At 46.0% G+C, this 18868-nt stretch overlaps 1 protein-coding gene across 3 annotated transcripts in view; it reads left to right on the plus strand.

The window, feature by feature from the left end:
- Tspan5 (tetraspanin 5) overlaps window positions 1-18868 on the plus strand; it is a 163599-nt gene that overhangs the window by 1090 nt on the left and 143641 nt on the right. Inside the window, exon 1 of one of the 3 annotated variants that reach the window (XM_087627909.1) lies at window positions 47-193. The gene's annotated coding sequence lies outside the window, so the exon portion shown is untranslated. 3 annotated transcript variants of the gene reach the window in all.

Here is an 18868-nt window from a genome sequence, read left to right on the forward strand (position 1 = left end):
GAGGGGTGGAGGGATTTATTTCTCTGTGTATCCTTGTGGAATAACTAGTCATCAGTCAACATATGTTTCGGCGTGCGCGTGCCTCACGTCTTCCCTCTTTAAAGGGGTGACACACAGCGGGCCGGGTTTTAGGAACCCTCGGAGACATGCAAAGGAGAGAAGGTGTGGAAGACCTGTTTTACTGGCTAAGCAGGTGAGCCGCTGCTTGCACACCGGCTTCAAACCGTGCTCTGCTTGGCACTGCCTTGTGCGGGGCGCCTATTGTAATCAGGTTGGGACCCTACTCTTTTGTTTTGGTTCTTTACTGCGACCTTACAAACGTGTTCAGCAACCAGACAAAGAGTTCTCTAGGACAAGGGGGGAAATGGTTCGTTGGTTGGTTGGTTGGTTGGCACTGGTTGGCAGACCATGTTATTTTTCAGCCCACCTCTTCCCATCCGGTCGCCTTCCTCCCTGGCACCCCTCTCTCCGTGGGAGGTAAAGATGGTGGCCGTCCGTGGGGGATATCCCCAAGTTTCTGCGAGGTAAACAAATGATCCAGTGGTCTGAATCCAGAACGTTTTAATCTGGACTCCCCTTAATTGTGGCTGTTTGCCGTAGACACACACAACTGTGAGAATAGTTGTAGATATGCCTATGTTCTGAACCCTCCCCGCCCCCACCTCACTCACCCGCTTATTTTCTCTCAGAGTGGCTGTGTGTGTTTTTGAAAGGAAAGCAAGTGGACTTTGTGTCAGCGTGTCATCTGTCCTCAGGACTGGACCAGATTGATGAGGGAGTGTGGGAATAAATACCATATACAGTCATTCATAGGCAGTTTTGTTTTTTTGTGTCAATGGTAATAAATGATTCCTGGGAGCCCCCCCCCCTCCCCTGCACTCCCCTGCTGCAAACAGAGCAAGAGGAAATGCGTTTCTTTCTTTTTTTCTTTTGCTTCTCTCCTGGACCCTTTCTGGAAATGTTTAAAAGTGGTGGGTAGGCATGTTGCCCGTTGAGGTATTCTGATGGCGTTGAACTTCGAGAGGCTAGGGCCGGTCACATGGGACTGCAGGGGTGGTGCGCGCGCGCGCCCAGGCCTCTTCATTCTGCTCGAACACTTCCAAAAGTTGCACATTTCAGCTACCAGGCAACAAAAAGCACCCACGGGCTTTCTCTGCAGTTTCATAGCAGGGAGTGAAAAGGAAATAAAAAGGATTGGGGGCCGTTTCCCTGGCAGTTTGGTGTAATTTTGTAGAGAGCACAAAGGCAAATTTAGCCCTGTCTCTGGATTAGGCTGCAGCAGAACCCCTGAACTGTGGGAGAGCCTCAACCAAATTGCAAATTGCTTGCACGGAGAGTTCCAGAATAGGGCCCACATCTTGTGTGATTCTGAAGTATTCCTGTGGGCTGGCCGTAGGTAGTTCTGTGGCGAGTTGTAGATCTGGCCCAGGCTGAGAAACTGAAGGACCAACCCTGGGTAGCATCGCCAAGTAGGTGTCTACTTCGGAGAGTCCTTTACTCTCCCTGCCCTTCCAGTGCTGAGGGCCACCTTCATCATGTTTTCCGTACTGCTCACCGTCTCCAAATGACCTCATGTTTAAATGTCCCATTTTATCAGGGCCAGTGGGCTCTAGCAGAAATCCACAGGAAAACGCCCAAGTTATAATTAAAGCAATCCACACTAAAATGTTAGTGACCGGAGATCTGGCAGCAGCTGCTGCAAAAAAAACAAAAACAAAAACAAAACAAACAAACAAAAAAACCGTGCACACTTCTGTCTTCAGCCACCAACTTGCCGGTGACTGCCCGAAATAGCAGAATTGACACTTCAGCTGTACAGTTCTGAAGGGGGACTTGGTGACAGAGACCAGGGGCTCCCGAGCTTTCCGTCTTCACATTGACGTGCAGACTAAATTCGAAATTCATTGAAGGCATTTGAACGTAATAGTTCTTGTAAAAATAAAAAGGAACGCGCAGTGGCAGCTGTGACAGCGGGGATCTCTTGCTAATCGGCACTTTGACTGTGCTAGTCAGTTAACGGCCCTGGGCCTTCGCGCCTCGGCTCTTAGAATGAAGGATTTGGTTGAATTGTGAGGTTCTCTCTGTTTCTAACAAAGACTTTGTTGAGTTCTAATATGCAAGATGAAATCTCAGGGATGAGCCTAGTCTGTAATGACAAAGACATGTACTGGAGACTTGCCTGCTAGAGACGTTCCTTTACTGGACATGCTCACGGACTAATTCGTTTTTCATTTCTTCCTGTATGATTTTTCTTTTTCACTTAAAAAAAAAAAAAACCCTTTCGCTGAGCTTTCCTGGCTTGTTGAGTTATTGGTATGACACGCGTATTTCCCTATCTCTACCATGACTCTCAAGTGTGACACTCTGAGTCATTAGCTATATTTTTATTATTAGAATTACAGCTTCATGTGTAAGATCCTAGTTCTTTTATATAACAGTGCTGATATTGTGAGTAAGAAAGTCAACATCTTGTACAGATTCCTTTCTTGTTAGTTAGCACAGGGTGGTGGGGGAAACCTTGTTTTTCTTGCTCTATATTGGAAGAACTCAAGCCAGCAGGAATTGATTTTGTTGAGGGTGTCACCAGAGGAAAGACGTGTCTCAGAAACACTGAGTTGTCTTTGGGGCGGAGGAGAGAAGGGAAGAGGGGTTTGTTTTAAGGTCAGTCCTTTGGGGAGTTAACTCCTCTATCCCGTCACTGACCGTTTGTAGATGTTTTGTTCTGGACCTTGACACTTAACTGCTTCTGAGAAAGTAAGTGGATGCCAACACCGTGGTTATTTATTGCTGTGTAACAAGCCCCCGGACTTTAGAATTTCAAGACAAAACCTCATTATTATAGTTCATAACTCTGTGAGTCGGCTACTCATAGGGATAATTCTAATCTAGGGCCCCTGTGCAGTTGCTGCGAGCTGTGGCTGGAGTTTTTCTGACGTCTCCTTGGGGTGGGGAACCAGGGCCGGTGCTCACCTGTGATGGCTCAGCTGTGGTTGTCAGCTAGAGCACGGCACATGGATTCTCTGAGACTGAAGCAGCTTCCAGGCAGTTTAACTGGACTGCCATTTGGCACATTAGTCAAAGTCCTCATGGAGTCTGTTCAGTTGTAAGTTCCATCTTCGATAGGGACGTGTCAAGGTCACTTTGTAGAAGGTTATGTGGTGGGCTGGTTAGTTTCATGTCCACAAACCGCAGTTATCTGAAAGGAGAGGATCTCAACTGAAGAAATGCCCCATAAGGTCCCGCTGTAGGGCATTTTCTTAATTAGTGGTTGGTGTGGGAGGGCCCAGCCCATTGTGGGTGGCGCTATTCTTAGGCTAGAGGTCCTAAAAGCAGGTTGAGCAAGCCATGATGAGCAAGCCAGTTAGCAGCACCCCTCCATAGCCTCTGCGTCAGCTCCTGCCTCCAGCCTCCTGCCCTCTTTGAGTTCCCACCCTCACTGCTTTTGCTGAATGGTTATATGGAACTGTAAGAGAAATAAATTCTTCCTACCCTTAGATGTTTTTTTGGTGGTAGTGTTTTATCACAGCAATAGTTACCCCAACTAAGACATGTGGATTTCAGCCATCGGTGGGAAATGATTTATTAGAAAATGTTGATGGATTGGCCGGCAGAAACCTTGAGTTAGTTGATGGGATCACTGGATACTTTGTTCTCCTTGGTGTCCAGGACTAGAATGGCTGTTGGCTGCAGCCTCTTTGGTGGGCTTTGAGAGACTGCTTTGTGTTGCAGGTGGAGGGTTCTCCAGAGATGACAAGAAGTTGCATGTGGTTTGTTTCCACGGGGCTTACATTCCAAGAGGAGGGAGATTCAAGGAATCTTGGGTGTCGAATTGGGGCATCAAGTAGGATGCCTTATTTTATGATTCAGTATAACTTTCTAGATGTTCTGGAATGATGGTACATCAGCCATGTATAAGTCATAATTTTTGTTTTAATTTGCTAGGCATCTGTTAGCTTCGACGGCAACCATATGGGAGTCTAAATTGCCTTTTGAATTTCAGGGAGAGAGGGTAGGAAGAAAGCTAAACGTGGCCGGGGAAGTATCACGTAGGGAAGGTGTGCAGACCTCAGAGGGGAGAGCCAAGACGAAGCCAGTGTCTTGCCTCTTCCGGTGGTTCACTGTGGGGCTGATACATTCTCACCGGGTGATGTGCCAATGGCAAGACTTGGAAACCAGTTAACATTCTGCCTTGCATAAAAGTTGCAACTGGGGGCTGGGTTGGTTGGGTCTCTCTGTCCCAACGTTCAGATCGGCTTGTCTTTCCTTACAACAGGTGAAAGCAGTGTGTTCTTTTCATTTCTAGGTGGGGGTCTTGCTATTTAACCCAGTGTGGTCTCTAATTTTGGCTCATGCGATATTCTCCAGCCCCTCCCTCGAGTGGCCGAGGCCTTAGGTACAATTGGCTGTGCCTAGAACCGTGTGTGTTTTCAAAAACCCCAGCTCTACAATTAGGATGTCCTTTTTAAAAGCCAGTAAACGTATCTGACAAAAGCATATGGTGATATTTTTTGTGACCATTAAAAGAAATTGGAGCACAGAGATGTGAAATGGCTCTGGTGGTGTTGGAACGTTCGCAGGGTTCGCTCTGGGAGTGTTAAGTCTATTCTGTAGCTAGAGCCCCAGTTTCTCAGTCGGAAACTTATTTTAGAAGATGCTTGTTATTCTAAAATTAAACATCAAGTAAGTCATTTACATCTGTTCATAATTGAAAAGTGATAAAGTTTTTTTTTTGCATATGCCACAATTAACACCACCCACAAGCACACACACACACACAAGAGTTTAGGATGAAATGTTCTTAAAGAGTATGCTAGGATAATAAATTATTATGTGGTCTGTTGAAGAATTCATAAATGACAATTAGGGTATTAACGAGGGTATTCTTGAGTCACATGTTTATTTCTGTGCATAATACTGACTGCCTTCAAACGACTAACTTCAGAATTCTAACTTTTTGCCCTGAGTGGGATGATGGGGGCCTCCTGTATGGAGAGCGTCTCTCAGTTGTTTCCTTAAGCCTCGCGTGTCGTGTGTTGTCTGGAACGCGCAGGTATTTAACAACTGCTTGATGAATGAATGAGTTCCAGAATGTTGAGAAAGCCCATGGATTAATCTTTCTAGTCAGGGAAGCCTCTTCTTCCACAACAGGTAGCCAGCATCTAAGGGGAATCTGTGTTTGCAACGTTTGGTTAGAGTTGTGTCTGTCTTCAAGCAAGATGTAACGTCTCTCTGAAATTTTCAGCCTCCTAATTTACCCTTGACCTTTCTCTTTTAATTAAAAATATTTAAATTTTTTTATGTATATGGGAACTACTTTGCTTGCATGTATGCCCGCATTCCTGGTTCCCGCAGAAGCCCAAAGAGGATGTTGGATCCCTTGGAACCAGAGTTCCAATGGTTGTGAGCCAGCGTGTGGGTGCCAGTGCTTTGAACCTCAGAGCCATCTCTCTGGCCCCCTGGTGCTGACCTTTCCCTTGAATTTGAACACATACAGGAAAGGTTGGAGGGGACAGTGATAACGTTTTCTACTTCAGACCCGTTATTCATGCACTTTTAAGTTTCCCGGCTTGTCTTTACCATGGTCAAGGGCAGGGTTGTCCACCTGATGGCTCTCACGAACACAGTGTGAATTTTGTCTGGAAGGGTTTTTCTCTCCTTGATAGCCACAGTTCCACCATGAAAGCTAGGAAATCACTCCCACTCCTTGGGTCTCCTTCACTCTCCCAGTCTCAATAGTGCCATTTAAAGGGAAGGAGTTCAGGCCAGGATGACGCTCCTGTCAGGCTCTATCTGTTGAGTCTCCTTCAGCCCTTCTATCCCTGAGTGAGCTTGGTAATGAACAGCGGGGCTGGCCACTTTCTGTGTGGGTTGCCTATGGATGGCTCTTCATGCGGAGGCTCTGGCTGTGTGCCCTGGGGCGGCAGAGTCCAGGAGGGATGCCCGCTCCTAAGGCGTCTGTCTCAGCAGGCGGCAGTGGTTTTTGCGTCAGATGTTTTATCTGCCAAGCCTCTCTACGCACCTACCTACCTTTGTTGCTTTGGCAACCCCTCTTTGTCAAGTCACTTTGAAGCTATACAGTAGCCCATTTCTCCTTGACTTTGTGTGGGTAATTAATGTATGTCGGCGGCAGCAACTTACGGCTTCTTCTTTTCCGTCTTTGTATGTTTCTTAAACCCTGCTTCTCTTAAAAGTTGCTTCTGTAAGGTATTTGGTCACAGAGATAAGAAAAGTAACTAAACCTTTGCTCCTTTTTAATTAATTACATCCCAGTTGCTGCCCTCCCAAGCCCCTACTTCACATGTTCCCTCCTCCCATCTCTTCCCCTTCTCCTCTGAGAGAGTAGCCCCTCCTCCCCACGTCCCCCCAGACCCGAGTACATCAAGTCCCTGAAGGGTTAGGCACATCCTCTCCCACTGAGGGCAAACAAGGCAGCCCTCTTGGGGAATGGATTCCACAGACAGGCAGCAGCTTTAGGGATAGCCCCGCTCTAATTGTTGGGGGACCCTCATGGAGACTGAACTGCACATCTGCTACATATGTACTGGGGGCCTCGATCCAGCCTGTGTGTGCTCTTTGGTTGGTGGCTCAGTCTCTGAGAGCTCCTAAGGGTCTGGGTTAGTTGACCCTATTGGTCTTCCTGTGGAGTTCCTATCTCCGTTAGGGTCTTCAGTCCTTCCCCCAGCTCTTCCATAAGAGTGCCCAACTTTGGTCCAATGTTTAGCTGTAAGTATCTGCATCTGTTTCAGCCAGCTCCTGGAGAGAGCTTCTCACAGGACAGGTTTTGCTAAGCTTCTGTTTGCAAGCATGTCAAAATATCGTTAATAGTTCGTGTCTGGGATTGGTATCTGCCCACGGGATGGACCTCTGGTTGGGCCGCTTCTTGGTTGGTTATTCCTTCAGCTTCTGCTCCACCTTTCGGATGCCCTGCATTTCCTTTAGACAGGACAGATTTTGGGTCAAACTTTGTGGGTTGGGTTGGTGCCCTTATCCCTGCTCTGGGGGTCCTGCCTGGCTACAGGAGGTGGCCTCCTTAGGTTCCATATCCCCACTGTTATGTGTCTCTTGGCTAAGGTCATCCAAACTGAGTCCTGGGAGTCTCCCCTATCCCAGGTTAGGACTCGTAGAGATTCCCCTCAGCTCCCCATCCCCAGCAGCTGTGGTTTACATTTATACTCCTGGCCTTCTGGCCCTCTCTCCTGTCTGTCCCAGTACCTGATCCTGCCCCCCAGCCAGTGCACAGGCATCCTGGACCCACAGCCTTTCACTCTCATGGAACATCCCTCTTCCTATGGCACGAGTTCTAGGCTCCTGAAACACCCTTCTGTTGCCTGCACCTTTATAAGAATGAGCCTCGGTTGGTCCTATCCAGACATTTATATGCCTCCCCTGTGGTCCTTCCTTATTTAAAAATAGCTGTTGGGGTTGGGGATTTAGTTCAGTGGTAGAGTGCTTGCCTAGGAAGCGCAAGGCCCTGGGTTCAATCCCCAGCTCCGAAAAAAAGAACCAAAAAAAAAAAAAAATAGCTGTGATGCCACTTCTGAAGCTATTTCTCATCTTTGGAGGATCCCAGGTCCTCTTTGTATCTCATGGACGGACAGGCTGTGCTCTGGCCTGGTCACAGCCTCTGGTCATGACATTCTGCCCAAAGTCTCATTTGCATGTGCTTTCCTTAATGTAGGGATCAGAATGGACCGTGTTTTCCACGAGTCATTGAGTGCCTCTAGAGGGCTGTTACCCTTGAGCTCTCCCCTTCTACACAGAGCCGAGTCTTGAGACAGAAGCCTCTACTGTGCTGATTCAGCCTGGAAGAAGTCTCTCTCACATTAGAGAGTGGTGTTTAGTTACTCATCTGGAAGGCCGGGCATCTGCATGTCAGAGCCACCATCGTGTGTTAAATGAGATTATACATGGGGAAGCACTTGGTAAAAGGCAAATCTCCCAGTGTAAACATTAGTTGTTAACCTAGGCTAAGCTGTACCCATATCCCAACAGCCAGGGAATGTTGCTGGCTCAGGTTGAATTTCTAGCGAGTTAAATAAACCTTCTGTCTTCTTTTCAAGTGAATGTCTGCTAAGTCTATCCACCCAGGGTGGACCCTAACCTCTGAAGCCTTAACTCCCCTCCAGTTTTCCATTCGTACATGGTATTGCATGGATCTCCTGCTTAAGTGGTTATTATGCCCCATTGCCTTTCAAACTAGGCAGCGCCCGAGAGTGTCCTTCAGAGCCATAGGTGTGTTCTACACTGGGGAGGTTGAGCAGGTGCGCCTCTCTCTCCAGAGAAGCATGGCAGTTCTTTTTATTATTCTGGAATTCCATCAGGTGTTTTTTTCTTGGAGGTGGGTGTTGTCAGCCCCCTAGCGCTTGACAAGATGCTTGAGGTAGGTAGCTAACTGACTGAGGAGGATGAAGGGGTTCTGACTCACAGCCCAGAGGTCCCTGGTTCTGTGGTTCTGTTGCTTTGGGTCTAACAAAGCACAGCACGTCACCATGGTAGGAGTGTGTAGAGGAAGGAGCTACTCCTGCCATGGTAGTTGAGTCATAGATAGAGGGCAAAGAAGGGTCATGGTTCAGGATCGAGGGCCATGGTTATGCCTCCAGTGACCCGACTTCCTCCAGAGGAGCCTTTGTTTAAAGGCTCCACCTCCCCTCAGTAGCACAGAAGTTGCACCAAAGACTGTTGTGCTTGATGTGGTACAGATCACAGCAAAGCGTTCCTGCTTAAATGAGAAGAAAGGGGGGGGGAGGAAGAGGAGGAGGAAGAAGAAGGGAAAGAAAGCATTCTAGTCATTAGAAGTCCATGGGGTGAATGACTAAGGTATGTTTTAAAAAATTGGCGTAGGTACGGAGGCTGTAGACTACTGGTGGCATTCTCGCTCGGTACGCACAGGGTCCTGGCTTGTGTCCCCTTCAGTGACAAAAATCAGTAGATGGTTAGATGACATCCCTAGATGACAGGGAGTTAGTAAGTCTATAAATACATTAAACAATGGTGCTCAGATGGAATTTTCTCTCCCAGTGTCCATTGTGGGGATGAGGCTTCCATTGGACGAATTGCAATTTTGCTATCTTTTGGACGCCAGAAAGCTAGAAAACCTCCCAAGTTTTCATTGGGGGAATCTGGCTCAGGAGGTCCAGACAGGGTATAATTGGTGGAATCAGTGTTGTATTAAAAAATAAAAGAGACTTACAGATGACTCGGATAACCAGGCTGTGGTTTATTTTTCTAGGTGGGAGAGATGTGTGTTGACCCTCCCCTTCCGATTCTGAAAGGGGCAGACCCTATCGAAGGGAGATCGATCACACCAGCTCAGGAAACTGCTGTTGTTCACTCACTGGGATAAAAAAAAATGTAGCCCAGTTAATCCCGCAAGGAATTTCTTATTAATCCAAAAGTGCCAGTTTATTTTTAAACCCGTGGGCCCTGAAAACAAAAACGAGAGCACGTCTTTAAAGAGAGCGTGTGCTGCCTCCAGGGGTTTGCCAACCAGCAGGGCCATAGAGGGAAGGGAGCCAGTCAGAGCAGGCAGGGTAGAAAGCTCTGCCCTGGTCTGTGGGGTCTGTGTGTGCAACCGATTGATCCTCCCTCTGGAGCACCAACCTCCCAGCCTTCCAGCCACAGCAGCTCTTCCTGCCAACTGCCACATCCTGGGCTGCCCAGCCGTCTGACCCGGAGAGCACTCTCTTCAGAGGGAGGCCAGTCAACAGTGAGGCCAGTGAGATGCCTTGACAGAGGTGACCCTGCTGCAGGGCATGGAAGCCCAGGTCCAGATCCAGTCCATCGGTATGGCCGGCAGGACAGGTGCTGGCAAAGCAACCATGGGAGGCAGATTTGATGCCTCAGTTTTCTTTGCAAAGAAGTTTCAATGCATCATATCCAGAGCATTCTGCATAGAGGAGGTACCCCTCCCTCCCTCCCTCCCTCCCTCCCTCCCTCCCTCCCTCCCTCCCTCCCTCTCTCCTTCTTTGCCCTTTTCCACCACCCCAGTTTGTTTCTTCCTTCCCCTACCCCCTTAAAAATTGTGTGTTTTGGTTATAGCCAGGTACCCAAAGTGAAGATATCTTGAAAAAGTTGAAATTTCGAATAAAAAAATCTCCATCATCCCAGATATTTCACGGAGGCCAGACTGACTCCTAAAATAGAAAACAAATAAAAAGCCTAAAATCAGAGTGGCTCACAGAATTATCCCTGCGATACTGTCCATGTGTGTGCATGTGTGTGTGTGTGCATGTGTGTGTGCAGAGGATTGCTAATTATGAATTGTGGGTTATAATTTAAAAATGTATAATCACCAATCTTATTAGCAGAGTAGTTTCAGGAGTGCGTGGTAGGACAGTTTGCCACTCACTGCAGGCAGGGCGATACTCCGACCGCTTCCAGCAAGGGTTTACTGTCTAGCTGTAGATTGCATGACATAGGCTCATCTACTTGCCCAAACGTTCCTTCTAAATTACTCTTGGCACCAAGGCTTGAATTTCTAAAAATCTGGAGGGAACAGCTGGTGCTCTAATAAATATTCAGGCCAGCTATTTTAATGCTTTGCACTCAATTAAGTAGTCCTGATAAAAGAGGAGCCGTTGCCCTAAGCATTTCTCAAAGAATAATGTTTTGCTTCTAACGAAAAAGTTTCCCCCAGCGTTAATGTTTCTCCCAAGCAACCTTAAAACTTGGTTGCGTCCAGTAGGTCTGTTACCCATTCATGATGTTGGTTGCGTCCAGTAGGTCTCTTAACCCATTCATGATGAGGGCCAGTCCTGGGGTCCGCACTTCCTTGTTCCGTGTCTTTTAACTGATGATGACCGTAGGCCACTTATTCACTTTCTAGGGAAATTCTTGGTCCTTGTTTTTTTTTTTTTTGAGATGGTCTGTTCTGACTGGCCTTGAACTCACGACTCTTCTGCCTTAGCATCCCACGTGCTGAGATTGCTGACGTGTGCCACCACATCCAGCTTGGGAGAATTGTTTACATGACATAGCTTTACACAGAAACCCATAGCGAATCTTGGCCTAGGCACCTGGTGCTCTTGGGTGATGTGGAGTTTGCTGTTACGAGTTTGGGCTTCAAGAATGTGGTAATTTTTCTTCTACTCCATTACAGCTTTAGGACCTTAGATCAATTATCTACTTGCTGGTGAGGTCCTTAGTTTCTTTTGCAAAATGGCACATTTAGTAGTAGTTTTAATATTATTTTTAGTGCTAGGACCTGCATTTGAATGCAGTATTTCACACGTGCTAAGCAAGCAAGCAAGCAAGCAAGCAAGCAAGCAAGCAAGCAAGCAAGCAAGCGTCTTGCCATCAGGATGTATCCCCAGCAATTTATACACCCCTTCACCCCTGTTTTGAGACATAGTCTCACTGTGTATCCTGCCTAGTCTGAACCTTACTGTGTAGACCATACTGGGCTTGAACTCACAGAGATCTGTCTGCCTCTGCCTCCTGTGTTCTGGGATTAAAGGAGTGCACCACCCACTGGTTAATTAATATTCTTAACAGGACTATTGAAACCTACAATCTATCTCACATGAGGATGAGAGGAAAGTTGTGTGTAAGCTGCCTGGAATGTTCTATCTGTATTAGTAATTACTACTCTTTTCTCAACCCCATCATGTCTTTTGATGGTTTTCCATCCCTTCTTCAGAACCATTAAGATCATGGACCACTGTAACATATATTTTTTGTTCTCTGTAATGTTCTGTTTGTATAAGTGTATTCCCAGAATAACTGAGGAGAAATAGATCTAGCACATGTTCTCACTGTTCCTCATACTGTCCTGGGTAGACCAAAATTCTAATCATGAAGACCAGGCCATGAATTCATAGCTGTTGTTTATTTACTGCTAATTTCTTACTTCCGGTACCCAGTGAATTCATTACCTTCTTATTGCTATGACCAAATGCCTGTGAGAGGCAGTTAAAGGAAGAGAGATTTATTTTTGCTCACATTTCAAAGTCCATCATGGTGAGGAAGGCGTGTTTATGTCTGGGTGATCACCTGGCTAGACCTCCTCCCATTTTGAGGTGGAGAAAGTGGCATGCTGGCCCTTGTGTTTTCTAGGTGATCCAGTCAACTTGACAACAAGGATGAACTGTCACAGCTGGTTAGAGCGAACCTTCATTTTCTTTGCAAAACCATTACTGCCGCATGTTAGAATTTTGTACCAGGAAGTCAGGTTTCGGAAGCTCAGCTCAGTTACTAAGTCTGACATCTAGTATCAGGGTGTAGGATGGGGATTGGAAGCACTTTATTAGCATCTGCTAAATGTGGGTACTCTAAAGCTCTCTAGGTGGCCTGACTACAGTTTCACCTCTTCATTATAATGTAAACACTGCATATGAGTGTCATGTTGTATTACACACACACACACACACACACACACACACACACACACACACAGACAGACACACACTCACTCACTCATTCTTCAAGTCATAAAAATGAAAACCCAGCCTGACTTAGGAGTTCCCCTCATGTGCCCTTTCAGGGGATGCCCAGCTAGGCTTTTGCCTGCATCACTGAAGGTCTCGACCACTCATCTCTGCTTCTCCTCTAGTACATGGGATGAGCTGTGTACTTGTATCTCAATATAGCTGCCTGACATAGGAGACACCAGCTGTTGTATCTTACCTCAGTCTTCCTTCCGGCTAGACTCCCTTATCCCTGGAAGAGAAGGCATCACAGGGTATGAAAGGCTGGAGGCATAAAGAACCTTGCTACTGGGCTCCCGTGAAGACCCCGTAACCCCACCCCCTTGCTCCTTGTGATTGCAAGTGCAAGCTCCAGGGCTCAGTCACTGTAAGAGCAGCATGGCCTTGGACAAACTCGTGTCTTCTCAGAGTCTTTCAGGTGCCTGCGTGTTGTGTGGGACTCTTAGAACCCATACTTGGGTTTGGTAGTCAAGAAAGGGACCCATGATGTGGCATTCGCCTTGAGCAATCTCCCACTTGATGCTTCCTGTTTCATGATGACATTTTGAGTCACAAGGTCCATTTCAAGCTTATCCTTTTCTTTTAAATCAATTTTGTGCTTAAACATCAAATATACTATTTAAGAAGGAGAAATTAAAAAGCAAAACCACTCTACCCAAAGGCAAACATTGACAAAAAATATGGCCTATTCACTTGTAGGTAGCCGTTAGAAACTACTGGCAGGCTGAGCCACAGGCTTGTTTCCTTTATGATGGTGGAGGTTAACAGGTGTGAGAGTATTTGGCATTTTGGCAATGGATGAAGAATATTGCCTTGAATATCGCCTTGCCTAGAGCAACGAATTAAGAGAATGGAGAGGAAAGAGTTTCCCCACTCAGGGTTTTTTATGGCCATGGTTTGAGATTGTCTCTTTTGGAACCCCATATCTCTAGGAATCTTACTTTTGGAAACCCCATGTTTAAGCAGTTTGCAAGGCCATGTGTGTTTATGAGTTGAGCGCCACAGCTTCCAGAGGTGCTCTGTTTGTGGAATGTGTTGACATGTTTTTCTTTTCTGTATTCTGTTTCTATTGAGTGCTGGGCACAGGGAACAGAAGTTTCTTCCACTTCTGAAAACTTGTGAACCCCATGGTCACTGAGTAGTTAGAGTTGAGGCAAAGGGAAAATAATTTGGGGATGTATCTCAGACTCGTAGGAGATGAGATACCTTAAATGTTTCCAAAATCTGTCTTAGGAGGCTCCACCTTCTCCTGTTTACTTTACTGTTGGGTTCTACTTGAGAGTAAGTCTTGTTATTTGATACATTTTTTAAAAACAGGACACTTACTGTATGCTTTTCTATTGTGAAAGCAATATAAAGACATTGATAGAATTTTGAAGTAAGGATGCTCATAATCTAGTAGTGTTTTCATTGGAGTCATTTGGAACTAGAAACTCCTATCTAAGTGCTGAAAGCAGCAAACAAATACACAAAACCAACCAACTAACCAACCAACCATCTAGCCAGCCAGCCAACCAACCAATCAACCATCCATCTATCCATCCATCTAACCAACCAACTAACCATCCATCCATCCATCCATCCATCCATCCATCCATCCATCCATCCATCCAGCTAGCCAACCCACCCACCAACCAACCAACCAAGGAGTCATCCAGCCAACCAACCAACCAACCAAGGAGTCATCCAGCCAACCAACCAACCAACTAACCAGCCAACCAGATGGTAGCCATCTATCCATCCATCCATCCAACCCACCCACCCACCCACCCACCCACCCACCAACCAACCAACCAACCAACCAACCAACCAACCTAGTCATTCAGCCAACCAACCAACCAACCAACCAGCCAACCAGACAAGTAGCCATCCACCATCCAACCCACCAATTAACCAATTAACCAACCAACCAATCAACCAATCAACCATCCATCCATCCATCCATCCATCCATCCATTCATCCAGCCAGCCAGCAGCCATCTTAGAGTCTCGCTCTAGTCATCCATGACGCTATGACTTTAGCCTCACTTTGAAGTGGAAACTGTTACATCACTACCCTTTAAGCATCTGTTTTGACTTTACTAGTGTCTTCCCCCTCAGGACAACATTTAGAATAAGTGTTTTCAGCATACGGAGCAATACCTTGCGAATAAACACTGGTTTCAGTCAACTAGAAAGAGGGAAAGAAAGTAAAATCAATAAACCTCCTGCAGGCATTTGAGAAACTGTGCACTGTTAAGAGAAGGAATTGCCAGTGATAAGGAACGTTGCAAAACAATAGCTCCCATCGCTTTGTTTTCTGAGCCCTTGACTATGACTTTCTGTGCAGAACATCGTAGCTGGGATTTCCTGATTCTCTGTTTCATTGGTTGTGCCCTACTGAGCCAAGGAAGGATAGCCACTGCCCCTGTGACAGCTCAAGGGGAACAGCTCTGCAGCCTTCCTAGATTTTGAATGTCCTAGCAGGAATCCTAAGGAGAACCGTGATTCTTTGGTTCTGCTTCCTTTTGCTTTGCCTGCTGGTCTTGAGAAGAAATTGGAAGAAGAGCTGTCTGGGTGATCTAACTGTATATGGCATTTTCATTCTTCCTTAAGTCTGCAAAATTTAATCATTCTTGGTATTCTTGCTGGATGCTTAGAGTGTTTTCAATTGCTCTCTGGCGAGAGTTTGAAACAACTGTATAAAAGCTTGAAATAGTGTTTTACTTATTTTTCCTTAAGATGAAGAATCAACATTTTCGAAATGAATGGAAAGTGCCAAACCAACCTGGAAATGTCCCTTATATTTTAATTCAGTTTAAATCTAGATATGTATCATTGAGTGTTCAATACCGAGTTAAGTCTTTGGATTGTTTTAAATATAGGCGTGCACAGTAATGATCTGAATTACTGATATCTGACCTCTAAACATTTTTACCCATGTCAAGAGAGGGCAATGTGTATCATAGCATACTATAAGATTTCAAAGCATATAGGACGTTTTGTTCATTTGTTTGAGACAAGCTAGCCCAGGCTGGTCTCAGACTTACAACAATCTTCCTGTCTCGGCCATCCCAGAGTTGGAATTATAGGCACGAGCTACCGGACCTGATGAAACAAAATCTTTTAAGGTTCAAAATAAGGTCTAGGATCATCTTCGATATTTACAGCACACGCAGAAAGAACACTACCTTGTTTCTGATTTGTAGATGGGACTAGAGAATATATGTATAATACGTATAATAATCTCACCCTGAGCTGTGAGATTATCGCGTTACAGAGGGGGAAGACTAACAGCCCATTCATTATTGCTAAGCACCTTTTAAAACGCAGTTTTAATTTTGAAGTTCCTTCCTGTGGAATTTCCCCTCTCTTGCCCACTTCTTTCTCTGACTTTAACTCCAGAATGGAGGAGGCAGGGGGTTTTCTTAAGGGATGCTAAACCCCTCTTAGTCTTTAAAAAAAAAAAGGTTAGCCTGCTGCAGAAAGAATAGAAGGTTGGGATTCTTCTGAACGGGAATGGCTGTGCAAATATTTAATTCGTGGTTCTTTGGTCTCTTTAGGGCAGAGTAGGAAGGAGCCGTGCTTGAACTGCCCTTCTGCAGACCTGATTACGTAACCTTAGGACTTACGTGTTGGAGAGGGCGAGAAGACTCATCTAGTGTCTGTCACTTACCAGTCATTCTCTCAACCACTTTTCTCTCTTAATGGTGGAGTTTTATTCTCCAGCCACAAGTTATAAGACAGGGGACAGAGCCTTTTCTTTTTTTCTGCCAGGAGCTCAGCATTTTCTAGGTCTGAGATTGCCCCCAGCCTCACTTGTAGGGACAGTGTGCAGAGAGAAAGGGATGTTGGGAGCCCCTGTAGGTTTGTTCATGGGTCAGGTTGTAGCCGGGGCCAGCGACAAGGATGTCTGCCTACCGTTTACACACCAGTCTGGGGTGAAGGTGGCGTTTGGCAGTGCTGTTGGTAGGATGCCCGAGTGCCGGATCGCCGGTGCTGCCAAGTCCCCATACTTACACTCCATTTGGCTCGACTTGATGGTTTTGGCTCAGTCATTTTGATTAACATCAACCTTGCTTATGTTAAGTAACTATTCGGGTTATTTATTATGTATTACTCTCCTGCTCTGGGAAGAGCGGCCAAGAAACTTCTGCCTCATATGGACTCCATATGCAGCTGTGAGGTTAGCAGGAACACAATTAATTGGCACGAGAGCCGCATATTGAACAGATTAAGCTGGAGCGCACGGGCGTTGTTTGAGGCTGTTGTCTCCAATGTTTAAGAAAGCTCTTAGGTGTTTGAGGATGTGGGGGTGATAAAGCCTCTCTGAGTTCACGTATGTCCTGTTTTGTATTTTTATTATGGTATGCAAGTATCTGTGGAATCTTTGTTGATGTTGGTTTTTTTTTTTTTTTTTTTTTTTCTTTTTTCACTGACAAGTTCCGGAGAGAGTTAAAGACATAGTCTCTGAAAAAACGGACTTCTCTTTATTTCTGTTGTTCCCTCCCCTTCCCAGGCTAGGCAGAGAATGCTGCAGTGGGTAAGACACAGCCTGGCCTCAATGTAGGCCCTGACACCTCCTACCTGTGTGACTGTGTATAGGTGACATCTCTAGGGTCGTCGCAGACACAGTGTGCTAAGGAGTGCTCATGGACAGTGACTTCGAGAGAGCACCCCACTGTCACGGTGTGCTCTGGGCCACTGTCACCTGAGAAGGGTGTGGTCAGGCCTAGGAAGTGTCCCCTGAAGGATGCAGTCTGTCACTTTTCGAGCTTGCTCTCCATTGTCCTTCTCCTGTGGAAGGAACTTGGGAGTCAGTCCATCCTTTTGCTTGGCAAGTGGAGCTTACGGTTTGGCCTGGGGACAGCTGCAGCCGCTCACCATGTCTGTGGTCTGTGTGTTGTGACGGTCTGCTCCTATGCTGTCTCCCAGCTTTCCTCTTATGTGAGGATCACGCATGTGTGTGTAGGTATGACCTGGATGTCACGGCTCAGATGTCGTCCATCTTGTTTTCTGAGACTGGGTTTCTCCCTGGCTTGGTTGTCTGGATATCTCCCGTCTCTCTGCCTTGTTAGTACTGGGATTGCAAATGTGTACCACTGTGCTTGGCTGTTTTAAAAAAGGGGGTTCTGGGGACTCAAACTTAAGTTCTCTATGCTTGCATAGCAAGCACTTTACCAACTAAATTATCTTCCCAGCTAGGGGTCCTTTTGAGGCCATTTATATACTCATTATAATTACAATTAAATATACATAAGTATGCCTAAGAACTGCTTAAAATATACTAAGTAATAATTATCCATTGAAATAATTTAATTAAATTTGAAGTAATTTTTTTTTTCACTTAGGAACAAAATTAGCATCTGTTTGGCCCCCACTACAAAAAAAATTATACACAAACAGGTATGTTTATGAAATTACTTGTTTATTAACATAATTCATCCCGATTATTATATTCTCTTAATTGAATTTACGCTTGTGCGCTTATAATTTTTTAAAATATTTTTTTAAACAAACGGTGTCTATGAGCTGCCGAACGTTAAGGGCTTTGTTATTTTAAGTTGTCTGAGAGGTAAAATTCTTGGTCAAAAAAAGAAAAAAGTTGGTGCTATAGTAAGAGACAGCTGTCCCACTATGTGTTGTGAACATCTGCAGAGTTTGGATTGATAGCTGTCACAGATGATTTCTCTTCCTTCTTTGACACAGGAGATCCCTGTAGCTTTACCTAGACTGAGGCCATCTTCTGTCTCATCATGGTGTTAGTTCACACTCTTGATTTTTTGCACACCCCTAAACACAGACAGGTTTCTAAAGGTGAAAAAGTGGGCTGGGAAGGGGGATTGAGAAGCCAAAGATGGGGTGGGTCACCACAGTGAGGGAAGTACTTGCCCACCATTGGCTCTGCCAGTGGCTTCGTGGTGTTAAGTCATGAGGACATCAGAGCTCCTTTCCAGCCAGGGCCTTCCTGCCTGCTGCCTTTCTAACCTGTCATGTGAAGAGTATACTGAGGCTCATGGGAAGGATTGGCTGGGATTGGGAGCAGCAGAGGGATACTCCTCTATATTTGGAAGTCCACACAGGCATTGGGTGATTTCTTGGACAGCGTTCCTGGCAGTTGTAGTGAGAGAGAGCTCTACCTGGGCCACTGCTCTGGTTCTGTTCACAGGGAGCAGCCTGCAGCCTTCAGACGCGATGCAATGTCTTTCTCCAGACAAAGAGCAGCCTCTGTGGACAGTAGGGCACCAGAATCCCAAACATGGGCCCTCAGCGATGATGCCTACCCACTGCACGTAGACCTTTAGAGTGAGGAGAACCCAGGGCAGAATGATGCTCCGGCTGCCTCCTGTGTGCTGTGTGAGAAGTCCTTAGTGGTTGGTCCGGAAATCCTTGTCTTCTTCCAGGGTTCAAAAAGCAGACACCCGTTAATTTATCACCTCATCTATGGGATAAAGTCAAATCTA

This window comes from Rattus norvegicus, chromosome 2 (assembly GCF_021556685.1).
Source record: "Rattus norvegicus strain SHRSP/BbbUtx chromosome 2, alternate assembly SHRSP_T2T, whole genome shotgun sequence".
Classification (NCBI taxonomy): domain Eukaryota; kingdom Metazoa; phylum Chordata; class Mammalia; order Rodentia; family Muridae; genus Rattus; species Rattus norvegicus.